Raw genomic sequence first — 26,671 nt, 5'->3', positions numbered from 1 at the left:
TTCGGTGGCCTCTGATTTGAATGGGGGGAGTCGGACTCTCTGGGTTCTCCCGGCGAGGAACGAGATGATCCAGTCCAAGGCTTTTCCCTGTATGCCGATGTTGCTGAGGCGTTGTATGAGGGTGCTATGACAGACTGTGTCGAAGGCGGCGGAAAGGTCGAGTAGGATGAGGGCAACTGTTTCTCCGTTGTCCAGTAGTGTTCGGATGTCGTCTGTCGCTGCAATAAGGGCGGTTTCGGTGCTGTGTTTGGCCCGAAAGCCGGACTGTGAGGAGTCGAGGGAGTTGTTGGATTCAAGGAAGGCGGCGAGCTGTCTATTGACGGCTTTCTCAATGACTTTGGCAGGGAATGGGAGGAGGGAGATGGGGCGGTAGTTCTTAAGTTCGGAGGGGTCCGCTGTGGGTTTCTTCAGGAGGGCGCTGAGTTCGGCGTGTTTCCAGCTTTCTGGGAAGGTAGCGGAGTTGAAGGAGCAGTTGATGACATCACGGAGATGGGGTGCGATGATGGAGTCTGCTTTGTTGAAGATGTGGTGGGGACAGGGGTCGGTTGGCGAGCCTGAATGGATGGAGTTCATTAGGCGGATGGTGTCTTCAGTGGTGATTGGGTTCCAGGCGTTAAGGATGTTAAAGGGCGGTTTAGGTTCGGAGGTGGGTGGAGTGGACTGTTCTTTGGAGATGTTCTCAAAGCTGTTATGTATGTCGGCGATTTTGTTGTAGAAGAAAGAGGATAACGAATCGCAGAGTTCTTGGGAGGGAGTAATCTCGTTGAGGCTGTGGTGGGGTTGGTAAATTCTTTGACGATGTTGAATAGTTCCTTGCTGTTTTGGGCGTTGTTGTCGAGTCGATCCTTGAATGCTGACTTCTTGGTGGATCGGATCAATTGGTGGTGTTTGCGGGTGGCTGTCTTGAAGGTGGTCAGGTTGTCAGTGGTTGGGTTTTTTCTCCATGTTTTCTCGAGAGTACGGCATAGTTTCTTGGATTTCTTAAGGTCCTCGTTGAACCAGGGGGCCTTTTTGCTACCCTGTTTGGTTTGGTGGTTTTTCAAGGGTGCTAGTTCGTCAGCGCTGTGAGTGATCCATTGTTTGAGTTTGGTGGCCGCTTGGTTTGGGTCCAATGAGAGCGCGGGAGGGTTTAGTTTGAGCGATGTGAGGAGTTGGTCGGTGGTGATTTTGTTCCAGTTTCTTCGTGGAATAGGTTGTGGGGGGTTGTGGGTCGAGGTAGTTTTGTAGCTGAAGTGAACACATCTGTGGTCCGTCCAATGGAGAGCTGTGGTGTGATCGAAGGAGATGTGCTTGCTTGAGGTGAAGATTGGGTCGAGCGTATGTCCGGCTATATGGGTGGGGGTGTCAACAAGTTGTTTGAGAGCAAGATTGGCCAGGTTGTCCAGAAGGGTGGTGGTGTTGCTGTCGTTTTTCTTTTCCAGGTGAAAGTTGAGGTCTCCCAGTAGAATGTAGTTCTCGGAGGCGAGGGCATGTGGGCTGATGAAGTCAGTGATGTCTTCGCTGAATTGTGTGCGGGTTCCTGGTGGTCTGTAGATGAGGGTGCCTCTAAGTGTGGTCCTGTGGTCGGTGTGGATCTGAAAGTGGAGGTGTTCGGTGGTTGCAAGGTTATCATCGAGGCTGGTCGTGATTCTGATGGTGTTTTTATGGATGATGGCGATGCCTCCTCCTGTTTGGTTGGTGCGGTCTTTTCGGATGATCTTGAAAGCGTCCGGGATGGCTATGGCGATGTCGGGCGCTGAAGAGGCGTTCATCCAGGTTTCTGTAAGGAAGGTGATGTCCGGTGAGGCAGTGTCGAGTAGGTCCCAGAGTTCAGTGGCGTGTCTGTGGATCGAGCGGGTGTTTAGCAGGATGCACTTCAGGTGGTTAGGGTCGGAGCTGTGTTTGGAGTTAGTGAATTTGGTGGGGGTCTTGATACAGGCGAACTTGCAGGAGTTGCAGGCGAAGGGACCGTGGGTACGTCCTGGGGCAGCTTCGTAGCATTGTGATGTGCGTCCGGGCTTAAGGGCTAGGAGGGTGGCGGCGTCATATGTTATGCGGGATGAGTGCGGTTTGCGGGGGCCAGGGGGTATGGCGCTGCGCGCGGTCCAGGCGCGAACGGGCGTAGACGGGCTTACCTTTGGCGCGCCTTCGGCGCGCATGGTGCGCGACCGCTGTGAGCGAACGCATCTGTCATATATGGATGGGGGGAGGGGCGAGGGAGGGTCAGCTGGGAGGCGGGGGGGGGGCGGAGGTCCGGGCAGGGAGGGACAACAACAACGCACAAAATGGCAGCAGGTCAGAAACGAAACTGGATTGGAGGCACAACCTGAAATGGACGTTATGCACAATTGCACTATTACATCAATGTAACCAAATGTAGCCAAGCACAATACAATCCTACTGGCTGCGCTCTTTCTGAGTGTAGCGCGACGAGTATTAATTGGCTAAGCAGCAGACAGGCTCCAATGCGCCTTAACGAGCTCAAGCGCTACGATCACTAAATAACGCAGACGGGCAGCTGTAATTGGGAATAATGCTAGTCAGCGCTGCGATGTCCCAACAGCAATGGCGTGCTACGATTTCACAAATGCTGCAGCGTTACGGTACAATTAATCAATAAGCAGCTGACAGGCAATCACAGTACAGAATAATGAGGGAGCAATACGGGTGAGCGCAAGCAGACAGGCAGGCACAGTACAAAATAAAGGAGGAGCAATGCGGGTGAGCGCTACGATACCACGGCAGATAGTACGGGGAGCTGCGTGGGGAGCGACCGTAGCTGAAGGCTTCAGGCTGGTCACAGCGTGTGTGCCGGATGGTGATGCCTATAGTATCAGTGGGAGGGAGGGTCAGCTGGGAGGCGGGGGCGGGGCGGAGGTCTGGGCAGGGAGGGACAACAACAACGCACAAAATGGCAGCAGGTCAGAAACGAAACTGGATTGGAGGCACAACCTGAAATGGACGCTATGCACAATTGCACTATTGCATCAATGTAACCAAATGTAGCCAAGCACAATACAATCCTACTGGCTGCGCTCTTTCTGAGTGTAGCGCAACGAGTATTTATTGGCTAAGCAGCAGACAGGCTCCAATGCGCCTTAACGAGCTCAAGCGCTACGATCACTAAATAACGCTGACGGGCAGCTGTAATTGGGAATAATGCTAGTCAGCGCTGCGATGTCCCAACAGCAATGGCGCGCTACGATTTCACAAATGCTGCAGCGTTACGGTACAATTAATCAATTAGCAGCAGACAGGCAATCACAGTACAGAATAATGAGGGAGCAATACGGGTGAGCGCAAGCAGACAGGCAGGCACAGTACAAAATAAAGGAGGAGCAATGCGGGTGAGCGCTACGATACCACGGCAGATAGTACGGGGAGCTGCGTGGGGAGCGACCGTAGCTGAAGGCTTCAGGCTGGTCACAGGCTGGTAAACAGGACTAAAAGGAGCAGAAGGCAAAGAAAAATCTGGACTCGATGAGCTATTCACACATGGTAGTAGAAAAATTGAGAGCTCTGAAAAGAAACAAATAACTCACTGTCTTAATATCGTAAATTTGATAAATTATGGTATGTCGTTGTTTATTTTAAAAATGTGATAACAGTGTTCACACTGAATCCAGAGGAAGGAGTCTCGTTCCAAGCACAATGAATCTGAAGGCCAGCGGAGCAGTTCGAGCACATTGAAGAAAATACAATCTGCCTACGGTTCCAGATTGGGCTGGCTGACTCACTGTGTGATCTGGGTCCCATGTGCGTAATGTGTTTAAAAGTACCTAAGAGTGTGAACGTCTTATGAGTTTAAAAGAGGTGCCTGCCGCATGCGCATGGCCAGTCGGGGAGGACGCCCTGGACTGTTTGGTTGGTCATACGGCCGCATGTGAGGCGTACAGCTGGTGGTATTTTAATAGACACAGCGGGTTTGAGACAGTAACCGAGTGCGGGACACCCCCAGTCAGACGAAAGCATTACAATACACTATGCAAATACCAATAACATAAGATAAAATAACATGATGTTATGCACAAATTTTATATATTTTGAGTTTAGGAAGGCCTGGAGTGAGGCACATTGTCCATGAACCCATTAAAACTAGCCACGTGCGTGTGAAACTCCGCAGTAGCAAGGAGCCACAAAGATTGGCTAAGTGTGAGACTCTAAGTAGGTAAGTAAGTAAATATTTATTGTTTAGTTAATTAAAACCATAACAATATAAAAGCATTATGTATACAAAACAGATTAAAAAAGAATTAAACAATATATCCATTTTGTCGCTACTTGACACTCATAAAATTTCATTGTTAAAATTCAATAGCCATGGGTTTGTCCATTTTTCTTTTACCAGAATTCTGACCCTTTTAACAAAGCTTTGAAAAAACGTTGAGGAATTTGATCAGTCTACCATTCAGATGTGGGTCTGAAGGATTTAGGCACGCAATTATAGCAGCTCTACAGGACCTAATGCCTCTCACATTAAAACTTTGTTTGAGCAGAATGGCTCGTTCATTGTAAAGTTTATTGCAAGTGCAAATTACGTGGATGAAGTCTACTTTGTAGTAATCACAGAGCCGTCAGGATTTAGGACCAGAATGCACCCAGGTCGGCTGGTCTGCTATGGATGGTAATTTTCCAAAACGTTATGTCATTAGTTGTTTTTTTACGTCAATTGAAAATGTCAAATTCAAGTATGACGCCGGTGCAAGAGACTTGACAAGCATGCAACCTAAACCTGAAGATGTTTTTGTCAGTTTGTGCTGAATGGGGTTTAGCTACTTTGTTTATAGCTTGTTTGAAAGACTGGTACGGCAGATTTGTGTTCCATAAGTCAGTTGTACAGGTTATTGAGACAGATTTACACAGGTATTGATTAAAAGGAGAGTTTCCATCCTTGTTGACTTCGGTCCATAGGGCCTCATTAATTTGAGATGTGGCTGCATTTTGTTTCAGCCGGTACCAGGTTTTTACTGTAGCATACATTCTCCCTATGTCTTCATTTATTTAGCCTAATTCAAGCCGGACCTGTGCCGGCGAGGCCGACCTTTGTATCTGAAATACTTTTTTATAAATGGATGCTGTTAATTGGTTTAAAACCTCTCTGTCTTCTCCATGAAAAGCAGCTCTAGCATACGTTATCGATGGAAGGATTTTCGCCGTCATTACTGCGAGCAATGGTTGGTATGATGGACCCTTCAACTTTTTTCTCTTTTGAAAAATTGGGGCCCCTGCAAATGAGGATGAACCCTAGCAAGGTAATCTATATTTTAGTAAGCATTGACATGTACACACCGGGTTACGTGTAGTTATATTTAAGAGTAACTTTAGACGTTATTATGAGATAAAAACTATTCCAACCAGTATCTTTGAGTGTTGAATCTTTTTATTTGTATTTTATTATTCTCTCTTTTTTTTAGTTATGAGTCTGATGTATACACTTTTTTTTGGGAAACACTCTTATTTTCTTTTTTACTTTACTTCTATTCTATTTACTCTGTACAAGGTTCTCTCTCTTGATTGTAAGGTGATTAACCCCAAGCTGATTGTCCACCCCTTCCCGCTGGTTGCTACCGTTTCCACCTATCTGTGTCCTTATAACTAAAATCTATACAGTTATCTACATATATTACACTTTTTTATCAAACAATTCTGTACAATTAATACATCTCTTATCAAATTCACCAATTCATTATTTACATCAGTACATTTCTTACTTATCTATTGCTTGCAGATGGGAGCTTGAGTGCCTGTCTTAAAAGGCGTATATGGGTATTAGATAGGGGAAGACCATGCAGGGGGGCGCTTTATGGTTTCATGCTGTATATGGCAAACATATTCAATTGTGTGCCATCTCTATCTCATTATTTGTCACACATAGTATGTATATACCTTTCTATTAATTTTCCAGAAACGTACCATTCAGGGTTAGATGCTGGGACTCAGGTCTTCGTGTTATAGGTGTCTCTGCCTGATGTTTTACGTCCCCATAAAATACTATCTGATTTGAATATATATACATTGTTATAAAGATATGAACAGGCATTGCCTTTTCTCATGTTACACTCTAGTTATAGATAATGGGTTCTACCTGATTAATCGCAATTGCGATCTGCAGTTTCTGATATGGACGGTGCAACCTCTGACGCGCTGCCCTCTTGTGATCGACCCCGCCCAGGGCGATGGTGCCTGTATAAAAATTTATATGGACATTGGAAATTTCCAGTAATTTATAACTATGCTTGTACAAATTATCTCCTTCACTGGTTTGATCATACTTATTCTACCTGTTATGTAGCTTTGTAGCTTTGGCGTTTTGTTCTCTTTGATGCGAGCTTCGTTAATTCTAATCGTCCTGCTTGATACGACGGCGTTATCTAAGAGAATCCATAAATTATGCATAAGCATTTATTATTTAATGTATGCCCTCGTCTATGAAACGTTCTCTACGTCGGATTTTAAAAGAAAGAGGGAAGTCCCACCTGAATTGCACATATATTACTTCCTATGTTGTCTGTCCCACGAGGGTGCGTTATCACTAAGGGACTTAGGATTGTTAGAGGTGATCCTGTTGGTGCATCGCTTCTTATATGAGCAGGTTCTCTAAGTACATAATAAAAAAATGGGAACAGAGAAATCTTATTTTAGATCTTTAACCTAATCGGGTGTTTTTTTCTTTTCACCCCCCCCTTCCTCGGAAGTCTAATTTTAACGCCCCCTATTCATACCTTATTTCTTTTTGGCCGTCGTGCTGTCTTTCATCCTGTTGCATCCGTATTACCGGTTCGTTTTGCACGGACTTTCTAACCCCTTTTATGTTGCTCTTTTTTTGGCGCCAAGCTACACCCTTCACTCAGGTTCTCGCGTGTTCTCGCATGAATTATAAGGTGTCCCTGCTCTGTGGGTTGAACCTCGCCGCCATCTTAAAGTGGTTCAACTTATGTTTTTAGGTGCTAATGCTGATATGCCTCATGAAATTATACTTCCGTTTTAAAAAAAAAAAACACTAGAGATCTTTCACACATTATGTATACCACTTTCCATGTATTCCTGTAGGTCCATACGTGTTTGAGATTTTCTCGTAATGAACTTTCTCAGCTCTTTGTCTGACGAGTACTAATCTAGAGGTTAGCCATATCCGCCATCTTAAAGTAATGCGTTACTGTTGCTATTATGCCTTATTTAACTCTATTTGCGTTTTGTGTCTGGATGCTTTTTGCATGTAGTTATTGCCGCTTGTTGCACTTCGTATCCATTTATACTGGGATGTATGTGCTAGGGGCTCTAAAGTAAATAAAAATCTTTTTTATTACACTTTATGTGTTTGTGGGCAATATAAATATTATGCTAGAAGTTGCCGCTATTTACGTTTACTAAAATTTCAACCACTTGAATCTTGCTTTCTACCTATCAGGGTTAGACATCTATTTCCCATCTCTATAATGATGCCCATAGAGACGTGTCTCATACTTCTTAACTAGTTAACTAGAGTGCTGCCATCTGCGAATATGAGGGCACTGGTTCTCTGAATCATGTACTTTTTTTGTTCTATATGATTTTGTGAGTTGTCAACATAGAATCCCAGATACTTATACTTTTTAACTTCCTCAAGTTGGTTGCAGTTAAGCCAGATTGTCTGCTTACATCTCCGCTGACTGCCAATCACCATGGTTTTGGTCTTTGATGTATTTATTTCAAGTTTGTTTGCTGAAATGTAATCTGATGTTTCATTTAAAACTCTTTGAAGACCAATCTTTGTTTGACTCATTAACACCACATCGTCAGCTTATGACAGGTGCGTGAGTACCAGTTTACCAAGTTTCGGCGGGTGAGAGTTCGTGCAGTCTAGCCTCTGAGATAGATCTGACATGAACAAGTTAAAAAGATGTGGGGCCAGAACACACCCTTGCTTGAGGCCTCTGGTCGTTATCAGCTTCCTTGAGAGTCTGGACCCATCACCTATCTTAATTCTCAACCAGGTGTTAGAGTAAAATAACAGTATACCTTTTAGTAGCCTTTCAGGTATGTCCCATGCTCGCAACTTTTTCCACAGGAGGTGACGATCAACACTATCAAATGCTGCCTTTAGGTCTATATGGCAGAGGTAAAGTTGTTGTTTCCTCTGCTTACACTTGTTAGCTATTAGAGATAGAGCTAAGATGTTCGTTATCGTCCCCATTCCTTGCCTGAAGCCTGTCTGGTTGGCTGGGATGAGGTTAAGGTTGTCAGACCAATCCTTCAGGTCTTCTAGAATGAGTGTGGCATAATATTTGGCTTCAACGTCCAGGAGAGCCATTAACCTATAGTTTGATGGATGAGTTCTCTCTCCTCCTTTAAAAATAGGTGTTAATATTGAGCCTTGCCAGTTCGATGGAATGTAATTTAGCAGCTCTATTTCTTTATATACGTTAAAAAGATGAGTGCCCCAGAACGAGGTGTCATGCTTAAAAATTGCTTGAGGGATTCCATTAGGGCCAGGAGCACCGTCACTTCTGCCTTTCTTTATTATACGTATAACTCCTTCACTTGATATTGATGAATGGCTTGTCGCTGTTATCGAGGGATGAATGACATTTTTCCCTAGCGGCTTCCCTTCTTTCTCAATTTGCTTTGTCTCAGCGAATTTATTTTCTCTCGTGTGAGGTGTAGAGTCCTCTCTAGGGCTGTTTGGTTCAGTTTCGCCTTTGGATATATCTTTTCCATCGGCCTGGACCTGGGAGTTTACTTCTGGCGTGTCTTGGGTGACGGGTTCTATGAACTTTGTAGTTAAAAATTCGGCCCACTCGTATTCTTGAATATTTGATGAGAGTGCCTTCACCGGGCTGTATAATTTGTTGATAATTTCCCAGAACTTTTTTGAATTTGTTTTCTTAGCGCTACAAAGCAGTTCGGCCCAAAATTTATCGTTGCTTGCTCGTTTTTCTTCCCATAGCTCCTTTTTGTAAATTTTCCTTAGCTGCCATACCCTCTCCCAGGATAGTTGTTCAGGAACTGTTCTTTGTAACCTCCAAATCGCTTTTTTAAGTTTGCATTTCAAGGCTCGCAGCCCAGCCGTTGTTGTTTTTTTATTCGGGTCTTTTTTTGACCATGAGTTTTAGTCTGGTGTTGTCCAGTCGGCATTAATGTTATAAGATCCGCTGTGAATTTTACCCAAGCTTGAATTTTATTCTGGGCCTCAACTTTACTTGCCGTTATCTTCATTTTTATTTCGGACTGTAATGTATCTATTGTGTCGTTTGACCATTTTAGGCATTTTACGTCAACTGTGTGTAAATTTCCTTCGATTGTTGTGTTTGCCTGATGTTTGGTGATTTTTAGCCTGAAGTGTATGTGCTGGTAGGAATGGTCACTCCTGGTTGTATACTCTATGGAAAAATGGGAGAGGAATAGCATCAACGATACTAAAATTGCTGTATAGTCCTGTCTTGATTTAGTCTTTCCACCATGAAATGTGTGTTTCGGTGGGAAATCGTCAGTTGTTCTGCCATTTATTACTCTCAGCCCAAGAAACTCTAGAGCATTTACCAGCCCTTGACCTGCGTGGTCCGCTGTAGGTCTCATTGGCTGATACTGCTGTGGAACATTCCAGTATATATTGTCAGATTCTAACATGTCATCTTCGTCCGGGGTGTGTATTAAGTTGGAATTAAAGTCCCCTGTAAGTATCAAATCCCATAAGGGATTCATACTCCTTATGTCTGTGATAATTGCGATCAACTGAGCATTGTGGGCTGATTTTTTCCTTACTAGGGGATGTGCATATGTATTGATCAGCAGGACAGTTTTTGTTCTACCCACTGGCCCAGATGTTAGTTTGATCAGTTGAATATTAGGTCCCGCTGAAGCCATCTGTTCAGTGTCAATTTTTAGCTCTGTAGATATATAGACTGCCAGTCCATAGCCAGGGGGAGGGCTTCCAGAGCCCAAGTCTCCTGGAGAGCTATTATATCATATTTGTCCCAATTGTTTGGTTGACACCAATTTTCCAGCCATTTCTTTGCCCCTGCTATGTTCCATGAGAGCATTTGTATGTTTCTTAGGTCTTGTACGGCTGATGTCTTTTCCAACGGTCAATGGCCTGGATTCAAACTTAGCGCTCCTGGCAGCCAGTGCCAACTGTCCTGGACCATATCCTTTCCCGTTGCCAGATTGTTCTGTATGTCTCTTGGAAGGTTGCTGCCTATTGCTCCTTTGAGAACTGTATGTTTATTCTGCATGATTTCTCTTTGATTTTGACCATAGCTCTTGTTGTAGTTATAGTTGATGGTTAAGTGTGGCTCAATGGTTAGAGCAGGCAGATCTCGATGCAGAGCTCTGGCCAGGGACCAGGGTTCGATTCCCGCCTCGGCAGGTCTCGGGCTCATTAATTCCCCAGACCGGATATTCTCGCCTCAGTGCCTATTCTGATCATGGGTCCCGCGCTGCAACTCTGGGCAATAGCTTGCTTAGTCTCCACAACGGCCCCCACAACGCGAGGGATGCCTGGTCTGCACCATGGAGGTGCCCAGGAGTGGACACTTCACAGGGAAAGCCAGGAAGGGTTCCCTTGCGGTATTCGTACAAGCGCCGGGAAACCCAGTGCAGGTAGCTGTGCGCTATACAAGTACAAAAACATTTACATTTACATTTACATTTAAAGGACCAGGATAGCGTGGTGTCGTTGGTCTTGACAGTTTTATTCCCCAAGCTTCAAATTGTGACTTGGAGTTCATAATGTGCTGAACATCTTCTTCAGTCTGACCTGTGGTCAGTGTTTGTTCCTTGTTTTTTTGATTTCCCTTTGATATGAATTTTACTGCCAGTAGGTTCAGCGAGGTCAGATATTTTAAAGCTGGAATATTCGCTGTTAATTTCAATATATTCCCCCTGTTCAGTATGTCTTGTGGCCCTTTTGAGTCGTATTCTGGTGTTAAGAGTAATTGCTGTTTTGGAAGCAAGTTACAATGAACTATCTAACTAGTGTGAGACTCCATTCTAGAGTGGGCCCCTTGAAAAAAGCTGACGTCACTGCTCGCGCCGGGAGGGGGTGGTAGGTGCTGGGGTGGGTCCGCACCACCTCGGTTCCATTCGCTGCGCCTACTGGAACTGCTGGCAAGTGACAACCCCTCTTAGCCAGCGCCAGGATTGACTTATAGCAGGGTTACCGCCTGCCCATAAGAACACCGAGGTTTGAGCCTTTGCTCAACCCTCGCTCCCCTAATGGGCATGCGCCAGCCAGAGCAGACACTAGTGCGCATGACTGGGCACGGCAGAAAAATGTACTGACCTTTCCCACTCATGCTCACTTGTGGTGCTGCCTGCCCCTGGTCTGACAATGCACGTCAGTCAACATGAATCCGGACCGCCCACCCCCTTCAGACTCTGAAGTGGGTGGGCGGTCTGACTTCATGCTGACTGACATGATTGTCATTTCTCCCTCGGCGTCTCTGAACTTAAGTAAACTGATTCAGTTTACTTAAGTTCAGAGACGTCGAGAGAGCTGCAGGCACAGGCGGTTTGTGGGACAACACCCCAGCGTCCTAATGGATGCACCGCCACTGCATCAGGGTTTAAGGTAAAGCATTTCAATGCCTGTATCCGCATCATAACACTAAAATACATTAGTCACGCATATTACAGCTCTCGTGCTTTGGCTTGCTATGCACTGCTACCTGTGTTGTATTCTATATATTTATTGTAAGTGTGTATTTACTGGTTGTAATTACTTTTGCTGTTATTATGATGTGTTACAAAGAAAATATAGGAGGCCCCCTACAGTATGGTCTGGGACCAGGGGAAAAAGTTTAAGAAAATTTCAATGTCCCTAAAGTCAGAGGATTAAAAGGAACCCCGTGGCGATAGTCACCTAGGGTTTAGTGCTCACTGTACTTCGTTTAAGTATTAGACACAACCACCTGTTATAAAGGAAGTAACAACAATTTAGGAATCAATACATTCCACACTAGAGACCAGCATGTAGCCTTAACCATTTATGTGACAAGTTGAAGCAATACAGCAAGATAAACATAAAAGTTTAGACATGCATATATTACACTTTGTAAGGTTAAAAGAACTGTATGTTTTCATACAATTATTGAATACATCATATTTATATTACATCATACACAGACATATTACACCATGCTTTAAAAGTTCATAAGAACACAAATCAATACAAAGAAATATTACACAATTATTGCACAATACTTTAAAAGTTTATGAGAACACAGGTCGACGCGGCGTTTCGGTTTAAAAACCTTCTTCAGGACAGTTTCTCATATAGTCTATATGAAATTGTTCTCACTCAGATATTCATTCTGAGGTGCGGTTCAAGTGAGAGAGTTGTTCGGAGTGTCCTATTTTTGGTTTCACACTCTAGACAGCAAATATCCCAGTTGATCAATAAGGGTATATTTGAAAATAATTTTGTCTTGCTTTTCAATCTGTGAATTCCACACTGTGTCGGAGGGGCCACCGATAGGCTCATCAATACAGGGATATACTTAATAGAATCACTGCAGCCGCGTGCTGGATATGCTTCATCGGCTAAGTTTTAATTCATACCATATCTAGATTCAATAATACGGCCTCCCTGCTCCTCCGGTCACAGCGTCTAGGGGTTCTGTTTTCTTCAATGAAAGAAGAAAACAGAAAGAAGAAAACAGAACCCCTAGACGCTGTGACCGGAGGAGCAGGGAGGCCGTATTATTGAATCTAGATATGGTATGAATTAAAACTTAGCCGATGAAGCATATCCAGCACGCGGCTGCAGTGATTCTATCAAGTATATCCCTGTATTGATGAACCTATCGGTGGCCCCTCCGACACAGTGTGGAATTCACAGATTGAAAAGCAAGACAAAATTATTTTCAAATATACCCTTATTGATCAACTGGGATATTTGCTGTCTAGAGTGTGAAACCAAAAATAGGACACTCCGAACAACTCTCTCACTTGAACCGCACCTCAGAATGAATATCTGAGTGAGAACAATTTCATATAGACTATATGAGAAACTGTCCTGAAGAAGGTTTTTTAACCGAAACGCCGCGTCGACCTGTGTTCTCATGAACTTTTAAAGTATTGTGCAATAATTGTGTAATATTTCTTTGTATTGATTTGTGTTCTTATGAACTTTTAAAGCATTGTGTAATATGTCTGTGTAAGATGGAATATAAATATGATGTATTCAATAATTGTATGAAAACATACAGTTCTTTTAACCTTACAAAGTGTAATAAATTCATGTCTAAACTTTTAAGTTTATCTTGCTGTATTGCTTCAACTTGTCACATAAATGGTTAAGGCTGCATTATGATGTGTTATACACATTATTTTTTATGGTATATTATTAGTTGTACTTACCTGTTCGTAAAATATAGTTTGGGTGCCTCTACTTGTGTCCTTGTGTGTCCTGGAACGAAGGCTGCCAGTGACGGCAGTTAGAAGTGGATTGCAGGACAAACAGGACGCTGGATGATGGGCTCGCTTTTCTGGCTAATTACATATGCCATTAATCAACGGCACGGGAACTATTAATTTGATGGGGCTCTATCAATACAGCCTGCTCAAGGCAATTATGTGCTCAGCCAGGCTTGTATTTGTTGGTATGGTCACAGTGGCTAGGTGTCAGTCACTTGGTTCGTAATTATTCATTTCCCCAGCATTGATTTTCTATTAAAAACACATTGAGCAGTTGCCAGTCCAGAGTTCTCCAGGCCACGTGGGTCCAGTGTCACTAAAACGTAAATAAACCGTAAATGCTGGGTCCAGCCGATGAGGATCTCTTTCACCAGCTATTGTTTCCAGAGTCGAATGGCTAAGTTGGAGCTATCTAGTTTTCCTGCTCTCTGCCACACCCCCACACAAAGAGGCTGAATGCAAGCCATTCAAGGAGTAAACTTTGTGGTGGTTAAACGCTCCTGAGCTAGGATGTTTTCTTTGCCAGGGAGAGCTCAGGGTTTCACTACTCCTCCTTTTCCCAGACCCTAGGTTGTTTCTGCCAGATAATTGTTGATGTTCACTCTACTTGAGATAATTTGTAGAACACTCACATGCCCTCAGGTCATGTATGTGGGGAGAATTCCATGTCCAGTCCGGCGGGTAGTCAAGTTGCCACCTGAAACATGTGAGTGTAGGTCACCAGCTCTGAATCACTCATTTGAGGACTCCTAATACCGGGACAGACCAGAGCCAAGTAGTGCAACATCTGTAGCAACCATACAAGCTGTTGGCCTCTCTATGAGTCAGTTCTATGCACAGAACCAGAGGTGCCTGTGTAGCAGATCTCCCGCGAGGAGCAGCAATCGGGCCTACAGGTGAGAAGTAGAGTGGTACAGCCTGGTGGCATCTGAAGTGGCAGAAACAACAATCGAGATAATGGGGGCACACGGAGATGAAGAAAGTGAGGCTAGTTTAACACTGCCAAGATATGGAGCGAAACCTCAAGGGGAAGGGGCCATCGTGGGGGAAAGAAGAACGGTGCGAAAGGAAGTTGCACGTTGAAATAGAAAGCCACCCCTATGGAGGTATAGCGGGTGGCAGGAGTCCTTTCTACAGATGGAAAGCGAGGCATGTTGTTTCGGCCACAAACTGAAATCAGATAGTAATCCGAGGGTTTTAGTGGGAGAGGAGCTTAAGGTAAAACCACAGCTGTGTGATAGGCAGTAACCACATTGAAACTTTAGGATAATTGTATTGTATTTTAATTGCATTTATATAGCGCTCTACCCCTGACGAGGCGTTGAAGCGCTTTTTTGGCAAGTAGCATGCTACTCCGGGACCCATAGAGGATTAGTGTTGAATTAGTATACTGAAACATGCAAGTCCATTTTAAGTGGTGGATAGGTTAGTCAGTTATTTGGATTTGGAATGAGAGCAGAAGGATAGAGGAGGAAAAAAGGTTTGTATTTATATAGTGCTTGTTACCCCTGATGGGGTGTTGAAGCACGCTATTCCGGAAGCCCATAAAGGATTAGTGGTGAATTAGTATGGTGAAATATGAAATTAATCTCAGTGGTGGATATTAGTCAGTTATTTGGAATGAGAAGGATAGCGGAGGGATAAAAGAGGAAGAAAGGTTTGCATTCATACAGCACTTGTTACCCCTGATGGGGTTTTGAGACACACCACTCCGGAACCCATAAAGGATTAGTGGTGAATTAGTATAGTTGAATATGGAATTTGAGAAGTGAACATGTTAGTCTGTTAGGTTTGATTGCAAAGGATAGTGGAGGGATAAAAGAGTGAAGAATTGTCTTTTTTTGTTTTGTTTTTAGATCTTAACAGTAGGAGGAGGCTTTTGGATGAGTAAAAAGGAGTTTTGGAGGGGAGGAGTCAGAGGGAAGAGTTTAGAAAGGTTTATTTTAAAAAACCTATTGATGTGAGAATATGTGTTTTTAAAATTACATTTCTGCAAGCTGCTATTTCGTTTTAACAATTTTAAAAACCTATTGCTGTGAGAATATGTGTTTTTAAAATTACATTTCTGTGCTCTTACTTGTTTTCTGGTCGCTACTCCCCGGTCCACCACAGCCTGTGCTGATTGTGTGGAGGGAGGCTTAAGCGACACCACTTCCTGGTTGTCCCATCCTGGGCAGCCATCTTGGGGAGGTTGACGGGCTAGTCTCCCCCCTCGCCCTCACTATTTTAGGGCGGGAATATTGCGCGCACGATCACCTACCAACGAAGATCATAGCGCTAGCGCTTGAATGTGACCAGGATTTCTGCAAGCTGCTATTTCGTTTTTAACAATTTTAAAAACCTATTGATTTGAGAATATGTGTTTTTAAAATTACATTTCTGCAAGCTGCTATTTCGTTTTAACAATTTTAAAAACCTATTGCTGTGAGAATATGTGTTTTTAAAATTACATTTCTGTGCTCTTACTTGTTTTCTGGTCGCTACTCCCCGGTCCACCACAGCCTGTGCTGATTGTGTGGAGGGAGGCTTAAGCGACACCACTTCCTGGTTGTCCCATCCTGGGCAGCCATCTTGGGGAGGTTGACGGGCTAGTCTCCACCCTCGCCTAATCTATATGACCTCTTCCCACCCCGCGCAGCGGTGACGCGCAGCGGTAGCGCCGTATACGCGCCGAAGAGGTGCCAAAGAGAAGCCAGTCTGCGCCAGTCCGTGTCCAGACGCTTCTCGCTGGCCCGGGTCTGGGGTGGTGACCGGCACCATGGTGGGTACTCGAGTTGCCTATAACTCCACGTGGTTACACTCCTTACGTCCCCCCGTCAGTCTTTCCTGTTGCCATTCTGTCTCCCCAGCTAATATCGACCATCACTGTAAGCACTGTACATGGAGCACCTCCCGCCCATATAGCGACTCCCTCCCTTTGGGAGAGACTTGGAGAATGTATCTCCTTAATTGCCGGTCGCTACCCAAACACTTCACAGAGCTGCATCTGTTGATCGATGAGCTTAATCCTGACGCCCTATTTTTAACGGAAACTTGGCTTCAGATTGATAACGACCCGTCCTTAATATGGGCCACACCTCCAGGCTATACACTTAAGCGCCTCGACCGCCAATCGGGGAGAGGCGGAGGCCTAGCAATTATATACAGGGACAGCTTTAAGTGTCGGGTCACTCCTAATTCCTTGCTGACTTGCGAGAGCTTACACTTTGCACTTGATCTCTCCCCTACCACCACTTTTTCTGGTATTTTACTCTACCGCCCACCGGGTTCCCCGAATAATTTTATCACTCAAATTACTGATCTCACTGCCAACGCAGTCTTGACCTCATCTAACCTCACCCTGCTTGGGGATTTTAACATCCATTCAGATGACCCCCAGGATATGGCAGCTAATAACTTGCGGGCCAACATGCAAGCGTTAGACCTCTGCCAGAGAGGCCATCAGGCGACCCACAAGAAGGGACATCTCCTTGATCACATATACAGTAATACCAACCTTAATGTAGAGTCCCCTGTTCCACTGCCTTGGACTGATCATTTTTTGATACCGTTCACCTGGCTTTCTAACTCCTGTTCCCCCGTGAGGCCTCTACCAAGTACATGGGCAGGAAATGGTCCTCACTTCCCCTCACCGACTGGACAATGGCTCTCACTCAAGACCCCCCGAGAAGGGCCTTGACCCCTGCCTCTGCTTCTAGCAACTTTGATCACTGGATCTCCAGCACCCTAGACCGAGTTCTTCCCAAACGCCCCTGTAAACTCATCAGAAGACCTAAAGTTGCACCCTGGTACACTCCTGCTCTGAGGTTATTAAAGCTTGACTGCCGCAAACTAGAGAGAGCGTGGAGGAAGGACCATTCTCTGTCTAGGAAAGATGATTATAGGTCCGCAATAAGGCTCTATAAATCAGAGATTAAATTGGCGCAAACCTCCTTCTACGAAGGGAAAATTAGTGCTGCAGCCAACGCGCCTAGGGAAATCTTTAGGATAGCTAAGTCCCTTATTTCACCCCCGGCTGAGCGTCCTACTGCTGAAGGGGCACAAGACCGCTGTAATGAGCTAGCTGCCTTCTTTTCCAAGAAAATTTCGACCATATACTCTTCTTTTAGTAATCCTACGGTCAACGCCCCCTCCGTCCCATCTAAGCCAGCTGATTCTCCGGCTCTCTGCGAACTGGATATAATTCCGCTTCTTGATGCCGGCAGCCTGGATAGATTAATTTCTAAAGTTTCTTCCGGGTCTCCCAATGACCCGGCACCCCCCCGGATCCTTGTCAAGGCACTGGACGTTATTCGTCCTGTCATCCTGGAAGCCTTAAACACCTCCATCGTGGCCAGGTCTGTCCCACTCCCCTGGAAGTGCGCCATGGTGCCAGTTGGACCAGAGCAACTTGTCCAACTATCGCCCCATTTCGTTGCTCCCCTGGCTGAGTAAACTGCTGGAGAGGCACGCCAACAATATCTTAACAGACTATTTGGAGTCCAACTGTCTGTTGCGTGCCTCCCAGACAGGTTTTCGCCCTCAACATGGCACAGAAACCGCTATGTTAGCGGTTACAGAGGAAGCAAGAACGACTTTGGATCCGGGAGGAAAGGTGGCCATTATCCTGTTAGACCTTAGCACCGCGTTCGACACGGTGAACCATGCCACGCTATTACACCGACTGGCGGGCATGGGCGTGTCGGGCGCGGCTCTAGACTGGCTTACCTCCTTTCTGAGTGAGCGCTTTTTCCAGGTCTTCGAGGGTGAGATAGTCTCTCCCAAACACCCTCTCAGGTGTGGGGTCCCTCAGGGCTCCTCCCTGAGCCCGACCCTCTTTAACGCCTACATGGAACCTCTGGACAGGATAGTCCATCCCTTTGGTGTGCGTATAGTCACCTACGCGGATGACACGCAGCTGGTGGTCTCGTTAGACCACGCAGATGGATCATCCGACACCTTAGGCCCCTGTCTAGAGGCTGTTGCCAGATGGATGCAAGCCTCCTGTTTGAAGCTTAACGGGGAGAAGACAGACATCATTCTCCTCGGAAATCCCTCCCCGTCTGCTCTTGCACCCGTCTGGCCACCATGTCTTGGCGCTCCTCCTGCCCCCAAGTCCCAGATAAAGAGCCTCGGGATCTGGCTTGACACCGCCCTTGATTTCTCGGTCCAGGCTACTAAGACTGCCGCCACTTGCTTTGGACTAATGAGGATGCTCCGGCGGGTGCTCCCTTTGCTCCCTTTCCAGGTGAGGAGGATCATGGTCCAGGCCCTGATCCTCTCTCGCCTGGATTATGGGAATGCTCTCTACCTAGGAGCACCGGCTTCGGTACTGCAGAGGCTTCAGGTCACACAAAACAGTGCGGCCCGCCTACTGTTCAATCTCTCCCGTCGGCAGTCGGCGAGGAAGGCTCTGAAAGACCTCCACTGGCTCCCAATGGCTGCCAGAGTGCAGTTTAAAGCTTTGTGCATTATGCACAAATCCTTTCACCGTGTAGGCCCAGCGATTCTGCACCCTTTGGTCACGCCTTATGTCCCAGCACGCCCCCTTCGGTCTGGTACCTTGCAGCTGGCCACCTCCTCTAAAATTAACAAAGCCCGTTGGGGTGGCCGCTCTTTTTCCCATTCGGTGACCAGACTTTGGAATGCCCTCCCCTTTGCCATCCGAGGAAATAGCAACCTCCTCTCGTTCAGAAAGGCCTTGAAAACGCATTTGTTTGCTAAATCCTGCTGATCTGCCCCGAGCCTGCGCTAAACCATTTTATCTTCAAGCGCTGCGAGGCCCTAGGGCAGTTATGCGCTATACAAATGCAATTTTTCATTTCATTTCATTTCATTTTGGGGGATAGGTATAGTAGAAAGAGGTGTCAGATGATACAAGGAGGGGTAGAGTAGGAGAGAGTCTAGAAAGGGTTGTTTTGTGGATCATCGTAGTGGAATGGGATTTGGGATAAATGAGAGTGGATGTAGAGGATATATTGACAAATGCATAGGCTGAGAAATAGGGTAGTGCATTGGAAATGCTAAATTAAAAGAAAGTGATAAATATATAGATCCATAAGTACCTTAAGTTTGTGAATGTGGATGGTGTGGGCTGGGTATTGCCAAATTGCATTTCTGGCCCCGGCCCTGGTCAGTCTCGTACAGGCTCAAACAGGCAGCAACCCTTGTCCTCTCCACCCTTGGCCTTGACGTCCGGGCTGAGACGCCCTAACCCTGGCCTTTTATAGCCCTAGTAATCAGGTGATCCCTTCAGCCAATGGGATTGCTAGCCCTAACACTATCCAATCACAACACTAGCCCTAAAATCTAGAACCAATGGGAGACGAGGACCTTACAGCCAATCTTCGCCCTAGTCCAAGCACCCATCAGTTCAAAAACCCTGATCTCTACGTCCAATAGATGCCCTAGCCCTACCAGTAGTCCCAACCTAAGTCCAAGCAACCAATGGTACAGGAAGCCCTAGTCCCTACTTCCAATAGAAAGCCTAACCCTACTCTTATTCCCACAACTAGTCCAGCAACCATTCACACCAGAAGAACTAATCGCTACTTCCAATTAAAGGTCTAACCCTAGCCAGGGAGAGCTCAGGGGTTCACTACTCCTCCTTTTCCCAGACTCAAGGTCGTTTCTGCCGGATAATTGTTGATGTTCACTCTACTTGAGCTAATTTGTAGATCACTCACATGCCCTCAGGTCATGAATGTGGGGAGAATTCCATGTCCAGTCTGGCGGGTAGTCAAGTTGCCACCTAAACATGTGAGTGTAGGTCACCAGCTCTGAATCACTCATTTGAGGACTCCTCATACCGGGACAGACCAGAGCCAAGTAGTGCAACATCTGTAGCAACCATACAAGCTGTTGACCACCCTACTCCCAACAACCAATAACATAGGAAGCCCTAGTCCCTACTTCCAATAGAAATCCTAACCCTAGCCCTAGTCCCAACCATATATTGATTGAATCACTGACCCAGAAACCAATCAGAACCCTTAAATACCCAACCAATAACGACACTAACCCTAATCCAGAAACACTAGATACAAGCAGTTGGAAGCTGCTTCTCCTGTTCAGAATCTCCTAGGCGACAGACAGACTCAATCCACACTTTGGACTTCTGCAGGTAAACTCCTCACTAACTTGAAATCTAACAATACTGTTTGAATAAAACTTTACTCCTTCTCCTGGCCAAAAAACAAGGTGCACAGTCCCTAGTAAACACAGTTTAAACGGCTCACAGAAGCACCCTCTGATGTAGAATATCCCTGTTTGCTTGCAGGGAGGCAGGTTTCACTGGCTTGTGAACACCAAATGGTGGCTGTGGGTGCACTGTTATAACATGCCAGGTCTTAGCACAGAGCAGAGGAGGAATTTGGAGGGAAAACTGAATTGTCAACACATTAAATGGAAGCAATCATGGGCAGGGAAAACCACAAGTTTAAAACACAAAACAGGTGATAAAATATGCAATCACAGGCAGGTTAAAACTACTATTTTAAACTGTAACAACCACAGGCAAAGACAATAATCACAGAAAGGGAAAATCGTTTTTTTAACAACTTTTGTTTTGGGGAAGAGACAGCACTAGTCTGTCTCCTTACCACTTCATGGACTCTGCTCACTGCAATCTAGGGCACAGGAAGGCTGCAACTCACAAGATGGAGGAGAATGATTTGGGGTGCACCCAGCAAAGCCTTAAGGGGCCTGATTTAGAACGCGGCGGTTTCAAACGCCACGTTCTAATTAGTGTCAGTTGGGGGCCCCCATTCTAAGGTAGGCGGCAGCGCGGCAGATTTTGTGCCTCAGAGATTTTCTTTACTTTAAATTGAATTGTGTAGTTAGAAATGGTTTTCAGAGCTTGTTTTAAGTTAGTGTTACAATTAGGTGTTTAACTGTTGAGAAGTGTAACTGTGCCATCTAGTGGTTAAAAAGCGTTTTTGTGCTAAAATAGGGAAAGAATTTTAGCATTAATATGAAATACTTTACAAATGTCTGTAGATAACCCATTTCTTATTTCTGGTGTTTTGTTTATGATGAGCCTTTCAATTTTCTAGCATGAAGGTAAAGTCAGATATGTCTTGTGCTAATTTGGGGTTTTCTAAGAGCTTAGGAATGTATAACGACATAGTGATTATACAATTGGCTATATAACATGTAATTAAATATTTTGTAATTTACATGTGGGGTGTAGGGATTATGGCTGAGTCCTCACTGTCGTTGGGAGTATTTTGGGCTGCTTTGTTATGCAAAGTAGCAGGGTGTATTGGTCCAAGGCTGGAGGTTAACAGCAATGATTCAGGTGTTATGGCTATCAAGCTAAATGAAGAATTTGTGGGAATAGGAAGCAGAATGGTTGCAGGAGATGAACGGTTAAATTGTTTGCTTGTGGGGCTTCAATCAATCAACCAGGAAATTGTGACGCGTGCTTCTCACCCGTGAGGGTCTCAAGGCACTGGGGGCAGGGGTGTGCAGCTCTGAGTCAGCCGAAGAGCCAAGTCTGGAGGCACTTCCTGAAGGTGTGCAGAGTGGGGGAGCATCTGATGTTGATCGGGAACTCCTTTCAGGTCTTTGACGCGATGTAGGAAAAGGTTCTTCCACCTGCTCTGCGGATGCAACGGTTTTCAGGGTGGGTGAGGTCGACAGATCGGAGGTTTCTGTTGGGTATGTGGAAGGAGACTTGTTCGTTTAGATATTGTGGTCCGTTGTTTTGGAGGCATTTGTAGGTGTGGGTGAGTAGCTTGAAGGTTAGTCTCGCAAGTATTGGGTGATGTGTTCATGTCGTGGGATGCCACGGACGAGTCTGGCTGCTGTGTTCTGTATGGTCTGGAGCTTGCGGAGCAGGGATTTGTTGATTCCAGTCCAGTCTGCTTGTTATGAGTGCGTGGGTGACGGTCTTTCTGGATTCGGGGGGATCCATTTGAAGGTCTTGCGAAGCATGCAGAGGGTATTGAAGCAGGTGGAGGTGACGGCAGTGATCTGTTTGATCATAGTGAGAGAGGAGTCTAATATGATGCCGAGGTTTCTGGCATGGTCCGCGGGGGTTGCTGAGTACGGTGGGCCACCAGGTGTTGTCCCATGCTGAGGGGGAGGGCGCGAGGATGAGGACTTCTGTCTTCTCTGAGTTAAGCTTCAGGCAGCTAAAAAAGAGTCTTCAGTTTACTTCTGTTTGTGACTCTTGGATTCCACAAAGTAGAGAGGAGTGCCTCAACCCCACAAAAATCCATGTGTTAATAAATGGAAGCATGTTTGGAAGAAGAAAGACATAATATTAGCGTACATGTAATTAGGAACTCTGCAGCTTTCTCCAAGATGAAATGAGCAGATGTGGCTCTTCGTAAGAATATAATATCTAATTTATGTTTCCCAACAGCTTCAAGTTAAGTATTTTGGGCTGTGGTTCACAGTGGCGGTTAACAGTGCCTCCATGTCAGTGACATGAGGCTGACGTTGTGCCACTGCACGTTATTGGGACAGTCACTTGGGTGTCAGTGATGTGCAGGTTAACTGTACCACCTGCAGTAAACATCTAGACCAGTGGTTCCCAAACTTTTGACTCATGCGGACCCCCATTGAGTCACCACTGGAAGCCAGGGACCCCCAAGCAATTTGTAGGATTTGAAATTCAAACATTAAAACAGTAATTCGAAAAAAATAAACACGTGTGCACACAAAACAAATACTCAAATTAGTAAGTATTTTAGGGGCATATTTGCAAGCCCCTATCACCATGAGAACATCACTTTTTGTGACGTTCCCGTGGCGATAGGGGCTTCGCTTTGTTTACAAGGCAGCGTTAAGCCACTTAACATGGCTTAACGCTGTCTTGTAAATAACACCCCCTTTCACCCAATGTTTAGCGTGAAAGGGGTGGGCAGTGGGTGTTGCGGTGGGCGTTCTACAGCAACACCCAGTGATTTTGACACTGCATCCTATTAACAAGGGCAGCGTAAATGGGAGGCAGTGCCAAAATCAAGACCAGGGAAAACCTGGTCTTAACTTGGCGAAACAAGGAGAAATGCTTTAATTCTCCTCGTTTTTGCAAAATACCTTCGATTGTTTATGTTCAGAAAGGTGACCCTCCCTGCACATAAGCCATCTTTGAAAAAATGACATTTTGTAACTTCCATGTGTGCTGCATTAAGCAGCACATATAGAAGTGACAAAACGGTTTTTCAAAATTGTTTATGTGCAAGAAGGGGGACCTTACTGTACATAAACAATCTTCACCTGCACGCAGACACCCTTGCACTATGGTGCAAGGGTGCTTGCGTTGGTGCCACAAAGTTAAGTTTTAGCGCAAGCGAAACAAAGGGCTGCATCATATTTGTGTAAATATAGGTGCAGCCCTGCGTTTCTAAAGTGGTGGAGCGTGTTGTTAAGCCAAGGAGGCTAACGACTCTCTCTGCCACTTCTGGCAAATGTTTTCAGACCAGTCCCCATACGGTGCACACCAAGTGCAGTGAGTGGGCATGACCACTACAAAGGGGGCTTTGGGATGCTCCCCCCAAAAAACATTTAGGAAACAATGGTGCAGTCCACAACACAGTTATCATAACATATTGAATTGTATTAGCTTTTAAAGAATATTAAATTAAGTCCTTACTATGCACCAGAATACGACAATCTTTTTTGGGGTTCTTCAATGATTCCCCCACTATCACCCTCCAACAGTCCTATCATCTCACCATAGCCCCGCTGTCACATGCATTAATGTTTTTATAGCATCTCTCATACCATTGTATGAGAGAGAGCTCTTTTCATCACACGCATATAGAGACTGTGAATCATACATGTAAATCAGTGTATAGAAAATGTCGCAATGGGGACACGGTGTAGAATTCATGTCATTCATGCTGGTAGGCATTTTTGAATAGTGCTTGGTCTGGAAAAGCACAAACTCAGGATTCAGAACATAACACAGTGGTTAGCATTGACTTTAACAATAAAAATGTATTTCCACCCAAATAAACCTTTTTAGCAGTATCAGGATAATGAAAGACTAGGAAAAACATGTCACTAACTTGTTCCTTGCAGTTTGCAAGCAGCTCGTTGAGGACAGTTTATAGGTCACTGTGCTAGATTACGATTGCCACTTATGAACTGCACAGTACCAAAATAAACTGTTTTAAAAAATGCATTATACATGTTCTTTGCAGTATGCATATTAACGCTCTGTGCTACATTAGTTCTTTGCAGTAGGCATATTACCCCTCTGTGCTACATTAGATCATTCAAAGCTGCCACTGGACAAAACTGTCATCTCTCTCCGGCAGGTACATTAATCACTGGTGTTATCTTGACACTTTTATTGTTGTTTGAAAACTGCTAATTGTACAAGATACTTTCAAGTGCTTTTAAAACTGCTGCCTGCGGACCCCCAGGGAATGTGTCACGGACCCCTAGGGGTCCGCGGACCACAGTTTGGGAAACACTCTAGACCACTGATTGTACATAGTGGGGAATGTAGCGGAGCACGCAAGGAGCACGCAAGGAGCACGTTGCATACAAAGCATGCAGTCATTTTGATTGCGGTGATGACCTAATTTTGGGAAAATTACACCGCAGAATGAGACATAGTTCAAACTACAAGGATAACATGTGGAGGCTCCTCTTCTGGCTGGCTACACCAAAGGACCAGTGCTGAGTGCATCTTTGTATGAGGTAGCATAGGGCAGTCAGTCTGCGAAATGAAGGTACAACAGTTTTGGGAGGACTTTCTTGGAGTAATATTCAGCCGATGGGAAGTTGTTTATTCCTGGTGACTGATTGAAAGTTGTTATCCCTGGTAATTGTGAAGCCTGTGAAAGGAACATATTGGAGATTGGTTTTGGAAAAGTGCTCCTGGCAAATCTTTCTGTACTATTAGTGGAGATTATTAACTATTAAAATGTGTGCATTACAGGGTTACATATTGACACCACCTATTCCATTATTGCCAGATTCAGGGGGACCTGCCATTAAGTGGCATTAATGGAAGGAGTACTTTGTTAACTATATACAAAATTATACTTTAACTTCCAACAAAAATAAAGGCATTTCATTGCATTCATTTGGGACCTGAAAGCATCAGGCAATATAATCTAATGGTGAAGAAAGTGAGGACTGGGGATCAATCAATCAATCAATCAGTGGATTTGTAAAGCGCAGTACTCACCCGTGAGGGTCTCAAGGCGCTGTGGGAGGGGGTGCTGCTACTGCTCGAAAAGCCAGGTCTTGAGGAGTCTCTTGAAGGTGAGCAGGTCCTGGGTCTGCCGCAGATGGGTGGGGAGGGTGTTCCAGGTCTTGGTGGCGAGGAAGGAGAAGGATCTGCCGCCGGATGTTGTTAGTTGGATGTGCGGGACGGTGGCGAGGGAGAGGCTGGCGGAGCGGAGCTGGCGGGCGGGGGTGTAGAAGTTGAGTCTGTTGTTCAGGTAGGCTGGTCCGGTGTTGTGGAGTGCCTTGTGTGCGTGGGTGAGGAGCTTGAAGGTGATCCTCTTGTTGACAGGGAGCCAGTGCAGGTCTCTTAGGTGGGAGGTGATATGGCTGCGTCGAGGTATATTGAGGATCAGCCGTGCGGAGGCATTCTGGATGCGTTGCAGCCGTTGTAGGTTTTAGGTCGGGATTCCTGTGTAGAGTGCTTTGCCGTAGTCCAGCCTGCTGCTAACGAGGACTTGGGTCACCTTTCTTCTGGTTTCGGTCGGAATCCACTTGTAGATCCTGCGGAGCATGCGGAGGGTGTTGTAGCAGGAGGAGGAGATGGCGTTGACCTGCTTCGACATGGAGAGGGAGGAGTCGAGGATGATCCTAGGGTGCGTGCGTGGTCTGTGGGTGTCGGTGCTGTTCCCAGTGAGGTTGGCCTCCAGGAGTCGTCCCAGGCGGAGGGGGTGGGGCCGAGGATGAGGACTTCCATCTTATCCGAGTTCAGTTTCAGGCGGCTTCTCCTCATTCACTCGGCGACGGCCTTCATTCCCTCGTGGAGGTTGGTTTTGGCAGTGTGCGGGTCCTTGGTGAGGGAGAGGATGAGTTGGGTGTCGTCGGCGTAGGAGATGATGTTAAGGTCGTGCTGGTGGGCCACTGGTGCGAGGGGGGCCATGTAGACATTAAATAAGGTCGGGCTCTGAGGGATGCGTCCTGGGGTACGGCGCAGATGATGTCAGTGGCTTCGGATCGGAAGGGTGGGAGGCGGACTCTCTGGGTTCTGCCGGATGTGGAAGGAAGGATGTGGTCCAGGCCAAGGCCTTCTTCTGGATTCCGGCTTCTTGGAAGCATGTTCTTAGTGTACTGTGGCAGGTGGGTTGAGGTGGGTGTGGTGGGTGTGTATGCAAATGCTTTAGATCAG

Source organism: Lissotriton helveticus, chromosome 4_1 (assembly GCF_964261635.1).
Source record: "Lissotriton helveticus chromosome 4_1, aLisHel1.1, whole genome shotgun sequence".
Lineage (NCBI taxonomy): Eukaryota > Metazoa > Chordata > Amphibia > Caudata > Salamandridae > Lissotriton > Lissotriton helveticus.
This window is presented reverse-complemented; position numbering follows the sequence as displayed.